The sequence below is a fragment of the Aptenodytes patagonicus genome, chromosome 1 (assembly GCF_965638725.1).
Source record: "Aptenodytes patagonicus chromosome 1, bAptPat1.pri.cur, whole genome shotgun sequence".
NCBI classification, from domain to species: domain Eukaryota; kingdom Metazoa; phylum Chordata; class Aves; order Sphenisciformes; family Spheniscidae; genus Aptenodytes; species Aptenodytes patagonicus.
In genome coordinates this window covers 139784326-139801827 of record NC_134949.1, presented here as the reverse complement: position 1 = coordinate 139801827, position 17502 = coordinate 139784326, and the positions used below count along the sequence as shown (strand labels likewise).

The following is a 17502-nucleotide window of genomic DNA, read 5'->3' as shown; positions in this document are numbered from 1 at the left end:
ATAGCTAAAACTAATTAAATATGGTTTTAAAAATGCCAATGACTGAAGAATTCATTTAGTGTCTGCGCTGTGTGTGAACGTGCTGGACAGTTATTACAAAAACTCTCAAGATTGAGACTTGAAAGCAGTTATAAATAAAACTGAATACTAACATAAAATAAGCAGGTTTTGCTACGCAATAGCATTCGTAGCATAAGCGATCATCAGGATTAAGAACAGAAATCCTTTTAAGCCATCAAATAAATTTGAAATACTTGATACTTTCGTAGACTCCCCCAAAAATTCAAAGCTTTTCCGCTGCGAGTAATAAATCATGAAAGGTGATGCAGAGTCAAAGTAACTGTTTTTACAGATTACTTTAAAACAGTGCATGGTTTTTATCTTTTTGTTCCAAGTACCAGATTGCACTTGGTGCAGTAATAAAGATTCCAACCCCGCAGTGATAGTCATCAAGTTTAGCACAACCGGAGCGTCTGTCAGAACATAAAAAGGATTCCAGCTTTTCATTACTTGTGTTGTACCAGATAGGCTATTTTACAGCATGCCCATCAGCCTGTTAAAAATATAAGACAACTGAAAGTTCTGAAAGTGCTGTTTGAAATGGGGCAAACACAACTGCAGGAATACAATATACTACTATTTCAAAGTGGTGCTACTTAAAACCCAGTTACACCTACAGTATTCAATTTAAGAGCCACTATTAAATTAGCTTGTAGATAGTGCTGTTTGTCACAGAAAACATTCAAGAAAGGTATTTCTGAGCCTCTATCTAACAACCGCTACATGCTGCTGAATTATAGCAAAATGAAAACCAGCTACCTCCAAAACAGAGCTGGGTCAGTCTGACAAAGTGTAACTTCTTTTGCAGGGGCAGACCTAGGAACAGCTTTCCATCGCCTCGCGTAATTAAGCGGCAAACCGTAAGCAAGGCAGTTATGTCCTTTGCTAACCAAGAGAGAGTCCTCTTACGTTGCACTCACCATCACCAGCCTGGCTCAACCCACAGCACACCCGCCACAGAAAAGAAGAAAACCGCCAGCAAATACAGGGGTGAAACCTCCAGGGACGTTTTGGCAAAATTACGCATAAAGGACAGAGCTCATGGCATTCTTGTATGTGCACCTTGGCAAGCAAGCTGAGTCAGTGATACAGAAAGCTGTGTTAAAGAAATTAATCTAACAGCTTCTAGAAATGAAGGGAAAAAATGAAACAAAACAAGGTCAGGAATATACGAGCAAACAAAGAAATGCAATGGCAAGGCTGAAGCGTAATGGCTTTAGGATGCACAAAGCAGCAGAATGAAAACCAAAGTTACAAAAACCAAGCTAAGCATAGTGATTGTCAGTCACAGACAGAAAACGCCCAAAAGCCACCGATTTGCAGAATGGAAGTACAGAATCCATATCATACACCAAGGAGAAACTGTTTGCTGTAAATTAAGGAAACTAAAAAAGAGAAAAAAAAAAAATCCATGAACCTAGGATAACATTGAATTCATCATGAAAATATCTTCAATTTAAAGAGCCATGGAGGATCTCCACACTCACGAACTGTATTATTTACATCACTTACACCTCAATTCATCCTGTAAACTGAGTTTTATTCTTTCGCTGATTAGGTTCCCTTACATCAGTTACTTTTTTAAAAAAATCAGATGGAAAGCATTCATCTGCCTTTAATTCTCCACTGAAGATTTTATTGTTAATCCCCAAATCACTTCTACTAGCCACCTCCCACTGTGCGAGCCCTTTGTCAGAAAGCAGTATATTAGTAGACAAGCCTAAGCCTTCATCCTCTCTGCATTGCTACTACATAATACTAGGCATCAGAAAACAGGATGGAAAACATTTTTCCTGTCTAACCTTGCTCTTCTCATTTTGAAAGAGTTACTCAAAGGACATGTATTGCTGTATTTCAAAGAAGGTAGTATTCTACAGAAAACATCAAAAATCATTCTCTGTTTTGCCTGCTACGCATCTCCATTATGCTTCTCCTTGTAAGACAGGCACTCAATTAAGCCGAATGTCCTGAAAAAAATCCTGCATATTTAGGGCTTCCCAGTGCAAGTTTATTTTGACAGCATGCCCGCTCAAAAATACACAGCACGGAATTATGGAGCTAAATATAACATTTAAAAGAAGCCTAAGCAACCAGTAGATTGTGGGCTTAGTACCCACCAAAAAGATTAAGGTTTTTGTGTCAATGACTCTGCATCTCGGGGCTCAGAGGTAAGACAGAGACACCAATTTTAGAGCCAGTTAGCTTTTTGACCCTACCACTGGCATAAATGCAGTAACTCAGACCTCATCGCTGCTGTCTTCAGGGGAGGAAGGGATAGTCACCAATGGGCAGCCTCTCCTGGATAAGGAGCAAGGCTATTCTTTTATACAGATACACAGCACAGAAGAGGAATCTCACAGAACATTCACTTTGAAGCATCAATTAAGTTCTTCTTAATTTTAGCTTGAAATACAGGCAGACATTTTTCAGGCTTAATCTGAACAAGGAGTTATACTCGCCCCTGTCTTTCTTCATTCTTTTTCTTCTACAAACGCTTCCAGATCAAATTTCCATACGCGAGGGGGGAGAAGAATTACGCGTAGTTTGAACAGCAAAACCAGTTATAGACAGAGAATAGGTGCAACATAAGCAAAGAAATATTCCCCCCCCCCCCCAACTCTTTCGTATGTACAAATCCGACATTTGCTTTCACCACCAGCATTCATGTGCTGCTAGCTTTAGAAACATAAGAGCCACCAGTTACAACTGCTGGCCAGTATCACCATGCTCCCATCGCCGTTACTGCTCCTCGCCTCCTTCTTCCCGTTTGTTACGGCCAACACTGCAAAGAGCCCTTCAAGAAAAGGACCCGCACAGCCTCCTCCATGGACCGACACACAGTGAGGCAGCCGCGGTTCCCACTCCAGCTTCCACGCATGGGTAACGTGTACCTACAGGCACCAGTCGCTTCCCAAACAAGTGTGACTTTTTTTGAAAGTGAACTGCATTCCTTCAAAGTTAGCCTTCATAAATCTGGAATACCTTTTTTTAAACCTAATCATCTATTCATCTGTTATCTCTTAAATAAAAATCCTACTTCATACCATTTTCACAAGTCTTTAAGGGGCTGAAAAGAGGCAAATAAAGACAGTAAGACTTAAAAGGAGTATTTCTATAACATGCAATACTTCCAAATTTCCAGTACTTGAAAATTTACTTTCCAGCAAGTTACCCAGTGCGTAGACTCATTTAGTATACTTCAAGACACCACAGCATATACTTCCTTATTTCTGTACTAGAGATAATCAGTTTACACCTTTTAGAGCATACTGTAGCATCATTATAGAAAAGGAAGATCTCAAAGGCTAAAAGAAAAAAAAACAAACAACTTACACTTGCACAAACATATCAGAAGATTATAAAATGTAACACAAGCTTTGTAGTTGTAGAATGAGTATTTAGCATTACACATATATGATTTCAAAACAAAACCTAAAGATCAGGTCTTCTTTCATTTATGCACACAAATATAAAATCAGTTGGTGTTCTGACAAGAAATTTGATCCAAATTGGAGTCTCTTTTAGTTCACGTTCTTTGTTTAAAAAAAAAAAAAGTGAGATTCTTTCAATGAAAGGAAATTAAACTTCCATGTCTTCATATGGCGAAACTTCTAGTGAGGGATATATCTGAACACCTTCTCTTCTAGTTGATAAAAACAGAGCTAGGAAAGATAGGCTTTTGTCAAATTTACGGGCTTTCAAGAGAGCAAATATTAGCTAGCCATATATATTATTACAACAACAAAGTTTGAATATTTCTTAAGCTGTTAAAGGAAGGGAGTGGGTACTTAGTGCTTTACAAATATCATTTTGTAATGTCATTTGCCTTAACATCAAGAAATTTTCTGCACTTGCAAAATTCCTCAGAAAGTCACCAACAGTGCACGGCTCACTATTTATGAAGTGATTAGCATAAACAAACTTTTAAGCTGTCAGCAGTAAAATACTGCCTGTAAGTGTTCTGCCCTCTCTCCAGGTAAGTTTACGATCTGCTTTAGAACATGAGCAACTGTAATTACAGTAAGTCATACATTTCAAGACTACAAAAATCTCTCTAAACTCTCAAACTGTACTAAGTGTATTATTCAGTACAGAGCAAGGCATTGTGTATTTTAAAAAACAACATTAACAAGGTTCAGACCAAAGATTTGCCCCAAAAATTCCTGAAACAAGAAATAAATACTTAGAAATGAGAACAGCAGAGAAGTAAGGTCTCCGAATTAAACAGCACAGCTTGTATCAATGGACAACAGAAACAATTTATGTCATGTAGAGTCAACATTTACTCATTTGACAGTAATTTTAAAAATTAAAGTTTAGAGCTGCTCTATGGCTACCAGTGGAAAATAAAAATAGCTTCTCTCCTCTTTCCCCCCCTCCCCATCCTGCTTTAAAAGTCAGATGTGGGGTTGTAAAAACCTGAAAAAGGAAATGGTATGTGTGAAGTCAGCAGTTCAGCAAAGTGGCTGACTGGCCATTAACAGCTTTAAATATTCTTAAAATGCCAGTCTTCCCACATGAAAGGGTATTTTAATGTTATATTCAAATAAATAAAAAATACAGCTTACAAAGCTTACACTTCTATCTTAAGTAAAACCGCCCGTTTTAGTAGCTTACAAGCACATATTTACAGTAGAACAAGAGCTCGACAAATTGTTTAAACGTTTTAGTGAATTCAACTCACCGAAACCTCTGTGCTGTTTTCCACTTCCCCCTTCAAGCCTGGAGTACTCTTCCTGAAAACATTCATCATCATTATTCAACCTGGCTTTGTTCAAACGCCTAACTCAAATTTCTTTCATAAAGCAAACTAATTAAATTATGCACAAAAAAAACCCAACAGTTTTGTATGACTAGCACTGGCTAAGAGCTACATACCTGCACGAAATTCTCTCTACACCCAAACACATCTCCTCTGCCTGCAGCTCAGCCTCCCTTGACACAGAAGAGAGCTCTCAAACTATTTGTTCTGTGAGGCACCAAGCATACTTTTAGCACAGTGTAAATACAGCAGGTAAGGGAGAAAAGAAATTGCTGTTGCAAACATAGTAAGAGACGCCCAGATGCTAGAGATCCCTATAGAGCTTTTCTGCGCTTGTCTTTGGCAGACAACAAGCAATACCACCACCTTTAAAAGCAGCAGTCAGAGAGAGTATGTGTACATAAGTGGATGAGGGGGAGAAAGACAAGCAGAGGAGGGATGGTGGAAAAGGGATTTTACAACCTCTTAGGCAACTTTGGCTTCCTCCCATCTACATTGCCTCCAAACTTGAAAAGGACTGTGGAAGCTTGGTTCAGATATGATCTAACAGAGCCCAACCCACATACAGCATAGCCGGCAAATCCATCCCTGTGGTCCAGATTTTTTATTCATCCAGCAGAGTATCTAGAGCAACGCAAGCACCTTTAGTCTGATGCAGAAATCTATGAACGTCAAATAGAGCGCACAATGTATTTATTTTTCTCATTGAAGGCATGGAGAACAGTCTTGGGACATTTCTGCATAGGATCAGCCTGCTGCCAGCACCCCAGCTGGAGTTAGCTTGTTTCAGAGCAACACACTTGCCTCCCCTTGCTTGTACTCAATGCCAGCAGCAACATACTTCTGCTACCATCCTCTTCCAGTGCTTAAAGTATCTGCTTCAACTCTCCCCACCTGAGAATCCAAAGAACATAACGCTGGCTGGGACTCCCTGCCACTGTATATTAACAAAGACAGAACTTGCCCCACCGCATCCATCTGCTGCTGCAACACACCGCAATGTACCCTGGCTTATATAAGGCGACAGCTACATTGGTCCCACGTACCGGTGTCTAATCAGGGCGCAAAACCAAACCAGCCAGAACTAAATAAACCCTTAAGTGACTCCTGATAGCTCCTCCTTCCAGAGGATGTTTCTCAAGGGAGAAAACTCCAGAGAGCTGCTTGCAGTCTCCAGGCACACCCACATCCCCACACTGGGCTGACCTGTGCTGCTGGTACTGATGGCTGTGCTGTTTCCCCAAGTTCTTATTTCTCTAACTAAAAAGGAAAATCCTTCTTTAAACCCCTTCCACAGGGGAGGGAGATCATCGTCCATGCAGATGCCGCCAAAAGTATTTGTCCATCTGTTTGGACAAGCATTCATAAGGGCCATTCAGTGCTGCTAGACATTTCTGCAGCTAACAAAGTGCTGACAGGTCAGAAAAGACAAGACAACTCCTAAGTGCTGGGGGGACTAGACAGCTGCAAATGCTCAGCTGTAGCACTTGCTGCATTCTTCAAAAATGGAAGAAGGTGAAAAGCCCAAAGCATCAGGAACATCCACAGCAAGTCCGTATCTCTCTTCCCCACTTCCCAGGATGACTTTCCGATTATTAAAAAAAAACAGGTGAAACAGGGTGTAATGAGGCAATCTCCTCTACCTCTTCCTTAGCACGGCTGCACAGCTGTCACTGGTTGTGTGCAGCTCCAGGACAGAGGGAGAGCATCTCCCTTTCCGCTGCTTCTGGAGATCACCTGTCTGGAGGTGATCCCCCCTCCCTCCTCCACCCAGCGCTTACACCACTGAGCACTGGAGAATATTCAGACAAGGACCTAGGTAGCATTTTCCTACAACAAGCTGAAAAAAAAATTACATGCCACATACAACATTTTCCAGCTAATTATAACACTGTTTATTTTGTGATTAAAACCAGTACATATCTTCTGACCTTTCCAGAAAACCGCTGTCTGCCTCTTTATAGCACTCCAGAGCAAGGGTACACATACAAGAGATTTGGTATGAGAAGTGCCATCAAACATGCTACTGCCCTTTTAATCTCTGAGCCCCTGACAGACAATAGCGACAATAAGGAGTTCCACCAAATTTAGCAGCTCTGATACCCTTTCACATTCCTCCACGTACGACTCACTTTTACAAACCGTGCTTTTTAAATGGGCTTTTAAAAGTGCCCCAAGAATTGCACTCCTTCCACTGAACCTTCCTGCGTTAATCTCTGATAGATTCCATACAGTACATAAATAACGGTGCATGCTTCATTTTAGGTATGCACCTCATTAAAATGGTGCTACCCTCTTGTAGGTTTTATAAACTTCAGATGCTCCCTGAACTAATGTATGCTAGAGATGATGAAAGGCTCAACCTCGTCTTTGCCCTAGACTAAAAGGGATATCGTATTACCTTGAGAAGACAACAGACTTGGATTTCCATTAAAGAAGTTCATCTCTTTCACGAAAAGGCTGAATTCCCTTGGTATCTTAAATAGAATTTGACCTGATTTGTGAAGCTGAAGGCCTAGAACCAAGTGATTTAACCAGGACATCTACCTTTAATGCAATGTCTTGCGTGGTTTTAGATGACAATATATAAATGGGGAGCTGCACAGAAAATACACCATTTATGGATAAAAAAAATCAGTTCAAAACACTGTTCATACTTAAGCTGCATATAACATTATTCTAACAAAGAATACTTCTTCTGAAAAAGAAGAAGTACTTTAGGATTAGTTTGGACATAAGATATCTAGATAGCATCTTCCCTGTGGAGCAGAAAGGCTATCCCCCTGCTAAAATGAATGGAAGAGCACTAAAATTCTGTTTAAAGGTTTTAGTATTTCAGAAAGACTTTGATATTAGGCTCAGCAAGTAATTCTGAAAGGCGCAAAGAGAACACATGGAACAACCACAATAAGCACGCACTTAGTACTGCACCAATTTGGATCCAAAACGATCAAACACTACCCATAAAGCAGGCGTCTTTGTTAAAGTCCAGAACTATGAATCAGTCTTGAATCTACACTGCTGAAAGAAGAGAGACATGTAACTTACCAGCACAGAGAAGTGTATACTTCTTCAATTCATTTAGATCCAAGATAAGAAAATACTGGATTCTTTGGTCCTATTCCAAAGACATAGAAACTAAAGCTGTTAACTTTTTGTGACAGGGATCTTGGGAGGAGAGTTGCTAAGGGTAGGAGACAGTATATCCCCTCTACTACAAATGGTCTAGTTGTATATTCCTGTGCCCAATGTCCACTGTATACAAGAGAAAGTATCAGAGCAAGCCCAAATAAAAGAGATAAGGCGGCTTGTAAAGACAGTTGCTGCTTTCTGAATGGCTGCGATGCAGCTCCTGAGTCTCCTTCCAGACCTATGTCCTTGTTGACCAAGCAGAAAGACTAACAAGGAAGAGATACAAGTACCTCTGAGGGTCATCACCACCATTTATGCATCGGTTCCTCTTTGTCTATACACCTGCTGCAGATAAAAAGGGAGCCTGCCCACTCTTGGCTCAGATACCTGAAGCCACCCCTCCACTGCTGCAGCCTCAGCTGGCTGGTACAAGAACGGACTGTCTCACAAGGTCCCTTCCCCAGCAGCAGCTGGCACAAAGTCCCCTTGCCCATCCCGCAAGGCAATAAATAGATATACTCGAAGAGATCACAGATGTGGGATACAAGTTTTAGGCAACGCGAGGAGTTTGTACGCACACACACGTGCACATGCGGACTGAGCTGGTCACTCACCAATTCATCTCTTGCTGCTCCCAGGAGCAAGAGGCAGCATTGCTGCTCCGCGGCCACCACTGCTGCAGGAGCGAGGGGCGGCAGGAGCTGGGTGCACACCCTCAGCCCCCGTTGCCCATGCAGGTCGCCTGCTGGCAGGTGCGTGAAGTGCACACGTACGAGAAACAGGATTCACCCAGAAATACTCTCTTGAAATAAACTCCAACTCATTTAAGGACTTAACAGTTTCACTTTTTAGAGGCTTTACCTGAAGCAAATAAACCGTCTCTCCACTTAGACATCATAAGTAAAGCTGTTCACACACACACCACATGTACTTCACCATTATCAGTCATCGCTACAATGCAAAAAATAAACTTAACTGCATATAACTAATATTAAAGCTTCCCACCACTACATCAAGATATCACCAAATTATAGACGCCTTGAACCTTAAAAGAAGTCTTCAAAGAAGCCATACAAATTGTATTAGTAAAACACTGTCATGTATCAAAACACGAATCACAATAAAAAAGAATCATTCACCAAATCATATTGGAATGTTAACAAATATTCTGGGACTTCAAGTTACATTGAACCAAACTGCAAATCAGAAGTATTTGCAAAAATACCAGGACTGCTACATGTAATGAAAACACCTGTAATGTTCAAGCACAAATAATTTTCCATTTAACACTTCTCTTGCTTCGTATTTACAAACTGCTCTATTAAGCCTCAACAACTTTATACGGGATTTTCTGGCTTTTCCCACGTGCTAGAAAAATCTCAGAGTTGTGGGTCATTTATGTTGCATGCCTTACACTTTAAAGAACACAAACGGCATAGTCCTTTACATTTAAGATTTTAATCTCTAGAAGAAACAATCAGCACTAAGGCTGGGTGCCTAAGGCTATTTCTTTCAAATGGGAATAAACAGAACTGTGGAGGTCAAGAAGTTGGTTAACAGCCTCCCTTGTGTAGACTCCTTGAAGCAGTGTCCTGGTCTCTACCTCTAGTTTGTTTTATATTTACACTTAGAAAATATAGACTGTCAAATGGTATTTTCAAAGATCATCTTAAAACGTGCAAGAATAACTCTGTATTTCACCCATCCTTGTTTGAGGTAGGTGTATCCAGACGAATAAGAAAGCCAGCCGCAGTGTCCTGGACAGGACAAATGTCGTTTCCTGTTACTGATGCTATTTAATATCAAGGGATAATTACTGAGGACTTCGTTTCTCCCCGTACATCCACTTCATTATGGATCGACTGCAACAGTAAGGGGAGTAAACATGGCTCACTCACAGCTCACGATCCCATTGGAATAGTGAGAAAACAATGAGGCAAAATCATGAGAAAGACGCTCATACAAAGGGCAGAAGGAGCTATCTACGTTTGCTTCAGGCTTTTCCACATTCTCTCTTCTTAAGTAAAGCTGCATCGTTGTTTTATACACACAGCTTCTAGACAGATATCGGAATTAATACTTTCTCAGTACTACAAATTTCACTCTAGCGAAAACAAAATTACACTTGGTTTTGTAAAGGAAACACTCTCCAACGCCTCTTTTGAACTGAGGCAGCTACTCCAGAAAACAATGCCTCTGTCTTACGAGAGCACAGTTAGCTGGATGCAGCAAGGACCGCCGCAGCGAAGAGGAGAAAAAGGCATCTTCACATTCAAAGTGAGAATATACAAAGCCCGAAGAAACTATTTCAGAGGACTGTCATTGCTTCTTCCCTGAACCTGCCTACATCAAGATCAACGCTTAACATAGGACCAAATTTTAAGAACAACTGAATTAGAGACAGTCACATTTGTGTATCCACACAGCTTCTAATTAGTGTAGTTTATACTTGCAGCTGTAACACGTAATCAAAAGCTAGAATCTGTTTTTTCCGAATCTGAACTTTAATATGAAAATACATAATACACGCAACCTGAAAGATATTACACAAATATTACTACATTATTACACAAATATTACTACATATTTACACCAAACAGAGAACTAGAGCATCAACTCCATCAGCTGAGTCTTGAATAAAATCAGTAAACGTTACTTTCATATTCAAAACCAGACCATGTTAAAGTTAAAAGCCATACAAGTACTTCCAGGGCTCAGCTTCAGTTTTACCATATACTCTTCCCCATTGCCTCCCACTTGCATTACTGTGAAACTTCCATAAATAAAAGTAGGAACAAAAGTGCATTCAATGTACTTTTTCTTTACATCAGTTCAAGTAATATCATCCTTAAATAGTACTTACATTTTATGATACCCTAAGGGAGAAAACCAGCTCCCCCTGCCCCCAAGCACGCAGCCTGGTTGTACAAGTAATTTCCCCGGACACACTGCCAGCGAGCCCATTCACGTGGGCTGTGGCTTGCAACGGTCTGAGCAGCACTTGATGGTGGCCTGAGAACTCGTACGCCACAACGCATTCACTCCCCTATTTATTACCTGATGTTAATATGACAGCTTCAAACGTAACTGTAACACAGCGAATGCCTTCCTGCCGTTACTCTTCCCATCCGCACAAGTGCTGCAGTTGCTGCTGACCCTGAGTGACTGCCTCACCGACTGCTTTTCTCTGCCACTTCCAAAGAGAAAGATGCAGTATGAAAGCTTTAAAAATCCAAAGGTTTAAGACTGCTGCTCCGAATAATAAAAAATTCATAACCAGTCAAACTTGAAGAGCTGTTTACAAGTCAGATGCAGGACGCTCTGAAAAGCTACCATCAAATCTAAAAAGTCTATGCTTTTTAAGTTTTAATTACCAAGCCTACACTAGTTAGAATATGCATGAGTCACAAGTGAGGTTTACATCATTGGAACTCACTAAGATACCAGTATTCCAACTTTTCAATTAAACCTTTTAGGCTTTGGGATTATTTTTGGCTATCTCCTATAGCCTAATTAACCAGTGAGAAACAGAAAATAACTGTAGGGAAAGGCATTGACTTCAAATTGCAGTAAGTAACTACTCAGAAATTTTTAAAAGTACTTGAAGTGTCTATTGCTAAAGAACAACCGAGCATAAAATTTAACTTGAATATTAATTTAATTACGGCAGCATTGCAATCTGCTTTGCAGTTTGTCCCAGTAGCTAAAGACAGCAATGATGAGCACCACTGTAAGAACAGAACTTTTCCTACCATGCTTAACTACTTTCTTTGGACCATCACACATCTACGGAGAAGACGATTCACCGTGCAAGATACCTCCTTTAAATCAGCAATCAATGTATGCCATAAACGCAGTTTAACTGTAAAGAAAACACAAACGGTGCCGCAGCACATCGCAAGCCGACAAGTGCCCCCCAACTGGCCACCATTTCACCACGCAGTCTTCAAGCAGCACCCCCAAGCCCCTTACCAAACACAAGGGCACGCTCCGAATTACTTCGGTTTTAACGCGTACCTCGTTTTTCAGGTTAACAACCGTTTCGCAGGACCTCGCCAGCCAGAGCGGTCGCCAGGCGCCGCGGCAGCGAGGAGCGGGGCAGGGGCAGCCCCGCGGGACGCCCCCGCCGCCCCGGCCAGGAGGGCGCAGCGGGCGGTCAGGGCGCGGAGCCGCCGCGGCCGCCGCCGGGGGAGGCAGCGGGGCCGCCCCGGCCAGGGGAGGCGTGTCCTCCCCACGCTCCTGTCAAACGCCGCCGGACCCGCTGCTCCGGCGGGCGGCAGGGAGCGGGGCCCGTCCCGGGCGCAGCCCCGCCACGGAGGCACCGGCGGGGCGGGCAGCGCCCCCCCGGGCCGCTCGGGGACCTCCCGTGCCGCCCTCGCTCACCGGGGTTCCCGCTGCCCGGGAGCCGCGACCTCCCCCGGGGGAGCTTTGTTGGTGCCGGGAGGCAGAGCCGTCCCGCTCCTCTCGCCCGGGGAGCGGCTCCCGTCGCGCCGCCCTCGCAGCTGCGCCCCTGCCCCAGCGACCGGCGGGTTCCCGCGGGCGGAGAGCGGCGGGACCCGCCGCTCTGGGAGCCCAGCCCGCCGAGGAGGGGAGCGGGCAGCTCCGAGAGGCCGGTACGCGGCGCCTGAGCCTGGGGCTGCCCCAGCCAGACCCGCTGCCGCCTCCAGCGCGGCGGGGCTGGCGGGGGCGGCAGCCGGAGGCACCCCGGAAAGAAAGGAAGGAGACAGGGACGAGGGGACGGGGCCGCCGCCGCTCTCCTTTCCCCACGGCGCCCGGCGCGGCCACGGCGGGCGGAGGTCGCGGTGGGAGCCCGGGAAGGGGGCACGATCCCCGCCTCGCCTCGCTTTCTCTCCTCGCTCCTCCCTTCCCCTGCCCGCCGCTGCGGGGAGCGCCGCCGCCGCCACTCACCGGGCGGGCGGGAAGCGGGTCCGCAGCGTCCCGCGGCGGCTCCCGCGACTGTCAAGCGGCTCCTGCCGTCGCCCGCCTCACGCCGCCGCCATGTTCCGGGGGCACCGCGCATGCCCGGCAGCGGCACCGGGGGCGCGGGCCTCCCCCCCGCCGCCCCCCTTCCGCCCGCCGCGGGGGGAAGAGGCGGCGGCGCGGTCTGGGGTCCCGCGCCCCTCGCCGGGGGCAGCACACGCCGCGGGGGCCCAGAGCTGCCGGCATCGCCGCACCTCGCCCATACCTGCGGGGTGCGGCCCCGCCCGAGCGGGCACGTTAGGGGCCGAGCCGCCCCGTCCCGGGGGCCGTGAAGTGGCCCGGAGCGCAGCGCGGCCAGCGCCGCCCCGGCCGTTCCCCTCCGCTGCCTCCCCGCGGTCCTGCCGCATTCAAACCCGGCGCCGTCCCCTCGCGGGGTGAGGGGGAGGCGAGGGGTGCCCCGCTCCCCCGGAGCCATTTTGCGGCGGGGCAAGGCGGGCGGCCCGCGCCCGGCTGCTCTTCGCCTCCCGTAGCGGGGAGGGCGGCGGCCGCCGCCGCACCGGCACACGTCCCCGTCCTCTTGCTGCGGGAAGGAGCGAGGCTTGGGGACGCCGGCGGCTGGGAAGGGTTAGGGTCGGCGGGAGCTCCGCGTCCTGCGCCCTGGGAGCGGGAACGTCTTGCGGGGGGGGGGGGGGGGAGTTACCCCTAAATGTAAGGCAACAGTTGCAATGCAGTACAGCCACACCTGCAGTTGCCGGCCGCTGTGGCTATGTGCTGCGTGCCCCGTCAGTGTAACTGTGTACAGCTACACAGACCGAATTAGCTGCGTTAAATAATACTCTGCATTATACACGCGTACGTGATCACAACTGTATAATGCATATTATAATCGGTGCACATCTACCTGGGAAATTTTATACAGTTTTTAGAAATCCACGCTTACTAATACTGCATAAGAGTTGAAAAGTACTTCCTGCGCTTTTTAGGAGGGTACGTTCCCACTTTATAATCTCTGGGTATTTTATTTCGGAGCCCAAGAGGCGTGTGGGTGTAAGTTGATCAAACTGGTGAGAAATCGTCTCTTAAATACTACCAACGTTCAGGACTTTCCATGCCCAAGTTTCATCTTCACTACTTACATCACTTGAAAGTGAAGTTTGAAATTCAAAACTGAACTAAGGTCATGAGAGTGAGATTCTAGGAGGTTTTTTAATGGGGAAAAAAAAAAAAGGAAAGCCAAATATATACCCAAAACCCCTCAAACTCTTCTATATGAAAGTGAAATTCACGCAGTCCACTTCAGTATCCTGCATACATTGCAAATCACTACTAACAATTTATTTTAAGCACCCTCGTAAGTAGTTCTTCAGAAACAAGGAAAATGAGTCCTTGCCATAAATTATAAATATTTAATATTTAGACAACATGAGAGAAACGAGTAAAAATATGCTAAACCAAGTGATTAAAAATACACAAGGGAAAGACAAAGAAATACTGAAATATGCTCACAGAAAATCTTTATAGCCAAGTGCGGTACGCTCATAACCAATGCAGATTGATGCTGCTTAATTTGAAATATTCTCCCCTTTCTATCACACTGAACTTTTGCAGAAAAACGAAAGATCATGTGCATTATAGAGCTGGATATAGAAATGTGCCAAGTGTCACGGAATAAGCCCTTGGGAGACACGGAGGAAAAGAAAACATATTATTTTAAAGATACCCTTTAAACCCAAGCCAGTGCTAGATACAACATCTGAGGAATTCATTCCCCGAGAGCCAGTGGGACACCATACCGTTGGTTTCCACAGCTATTGTTGCAGAGCCTGTCAAACGTGAACTGGTGCAGTCCTCTACCTGCTCGTAATTTTCCCAGGAGACTGAAATCAGGAAGCCCGGCCAGCATTAATCCTGCTTCTTAGACCCCTGATGTGGTGAAACTGAGAATAAACAATAGAAGTAAGAATAAATGACAGACACATCACCAGCAAAAAGAGCAGAATAGAAGAAAACTTTTAACACACTTTTCTAATCCAGGGGCCAAATGGGTCTACAATGCCTTCACATGTGTCCTTCACCTATGAACTATAGCTGATGTAAAGCAAAAAATTTATTTACAGGATTATTAGAAAAGGAATAAGAAGTCCTGCCTGCTTCCATTTTCCAGCAGGATGATGAGCTTGTTTTCTGGTGACCCACCCATCATCTTTCATTTCCTTTTATAGGTATTAAACTGAATTATTTGGGTCAGAAAAGCCATGCAGTTTTTAAGTTCTCAGTGTTCTTCACAAAGAGAGAGAGAAACATGTGTATGTATATGTATACATATGTATGTACACGTACGTGTTTATATATGTGTATACATATATGTGGCTTCACAGTTTTTTGCAGGGATAGTCCATGATTTTAGAAAGAAGCAACAACATCAAAATAAAGACAAGATGTTTCATGGAGGTAGACTCCAATGAACTCATACAACCCATCAATATGATGTTCTGGGAGGTTAATGCAGACGAACAAGATGTTTAAGAGAGCTGGCAATTCTTCAAAGAAATAACATTAAGAGTGTAAGTAAGTGAACTATCCATGCAGAAGAGGTAAGGGGCACAGTAAAAGATCAGCCAAGCTCTTCCTGAACCTCAGACGGGAACGAAGCATGCAAAAAAGAGAAGCTGGGTCAGGTTACATGGGAGAGCTACAGAAGCGTAGCCCGATCGTGAAGGGATGAAATCAGAAAAGGCGGCAGAAAATGAGACGCAACTAGCAAGGGATATCTGGAATACCATGAAATCATTTTAAGTACATTACCAGAAATGGAAAAAAACGAAGCAAATGATTACTCCAGTATCAAGCGGAACTGGAAAGTTTTTGACAGACAACACTGAGAAGCTTCTTAACATTTTTGCATCTAATTTTGATTTTTTTTTTGTTTTTAAATATCAGGCATTATTGATACTTGGGAAAATAGATGGATTTCAGACTTGACTATCAAAGAAGCAAGTGAGAAATTATTCAGACAAAATTTGCTGCCTTCACATCAGCTGGACTTAAAGGACTGGCTGATGAAATCTCAGTTACTGGTGGTTATCTTTGGGAACTTACAGTGGAGGGATATTAGAGGACAGAAGGGGACAAACAGTATCCTTGAAAGGAAAGAAGGAAATAGGAAAATATATACCAACCTATTTAATTTCAGTGCCCAGAAAAGATGCTTGAGCAAGTAAACAAGCTATTTTTAAGCACTTATAACACAACAAGTAACAGCCAACACAGCTTTGTCAAGAACAAAAGATGTCAAACAAATCTAATCTCTCTTGCAACAGAGTAAGAGGAATCGTCAGTGGAGGCGAAACATTGGATGTCATGTTGGATGTCACTTTAGTAAGATTTTTGATGTGGTTTCATATGATATTCTTCAAGTAAACAAGGGAAACAATGTAGATGAAGATATTTAGGGAGCTGGTACAAGCAGCTCGTTGTCAGAAGGATGTTAATGAACTCAGTGGTGGTTCAGAAAACGTGTTTACATAACTGCAGATTATAGCAAACCGGGAGGCGTTAGCTTGCTGGAGGACAGGCGTAGGATTTGGAAGGATTTTCACACACTGGAGAAAGGGTCTGAAAAAAGGAGGGTACTATTCAACAGGGATAAGTGCACGCTACTGGGCGGAGGCAGATATGATCAGCTGTACAAATAGGAAAGGGGGAACTACTGGGTGTTCTGCAGGGAAAAAAGCTGCAATTATGTGAAAAAGGAAAAAAAAGAAAAAGATCTGTGGATATGTGAATCACAATCTATACAAAGGAGACAATGTCAGAGATCTGCAGTGGGAAAGTCAAACCACATAAAACAATACAGAAAGAGAAGCACAGGCTCTTTGTGAAGCAGCCTGATTTACACGGCCCTAGAAAAGCTCAGTGGCCAGGGTCTGTCTGGCTTCAGTAAATAGGTAGCCCATGAAGAGAGCAGAAAAGAACAATCTGAATGATCGGATATCTATAAAATATGCCCTATAAGGAAATTCTAAAAAAACCCAACAGGGATTTAGGTTGAAGCAGGGAAAGCGGAAGAAGAGAAAATAACATACATAGCTATACAGTACAGATACGAATGTATATCAAATGTAAGAGAAAAGGACGAATTTGCTCTCCAGTTCCATAGTGGATGGGTCAAGAGAGAACAGGTTTAAAATGCAGCAAGAAAGAATAGCAAATAAAGATGATAAGGATAGGGAAGAAGATTGGCTGGGCGGCTGTGCAGCCCCCAACCTCAGACTCTTCAAGAAGAGCTAGGCACCACCGCTCAGAGCTGGCACAGGTAGACTGGCCCTTGGGCGGAGGGTGGGCTCAATCACCTTCCACGGTCCCTGCCAGCAACACAATTCAATGAATGTAAGCTTTCCTGAAGGCCACTGGAAAGTATCAGCTTCCTCAGGGAAAGGATTTTATTGTTTCTGCGACGAGCGTGCCACTAGCTTCCAAAAATAAGTTGTTTCAATAAGAATTTTAAACTGCCTTCCTATTTTCTGAGTCCTCCTCCGTTCAAGCTGTCACAATGTGATTGTCCTGTGTAACTAAGTATGTTACAGATACACGAGAGGATGCACAGTTTCACTACCTGAAGAGAGCCG

General features: G+C 44.1%; 1 protein-coding gene across 2 annotated transcripts in view; it reads right to left on the bottom strand.

Moving 5' to 3' along the window:
* LOC143169453 (sex comb on midleg-like protein 2) overlaps positions 1–12912 on the bottom strand; it is a 70949-nt gene extending 58037 nt beyond the window's left edge. For both annotated transcript variants that reach the window (XM_076356867.1, XM_076356876.1), the window contains exon 1: positions 12863–12912. The gene's annotated coding sequence lies outside the window, so the exon portion shown is untranslated. The remainder of the gene's footprint in view (positions 1–12862) is intronic.
* Between the last annotated feature and the right edge of the window lie 4590 nt (positions 12913–17502).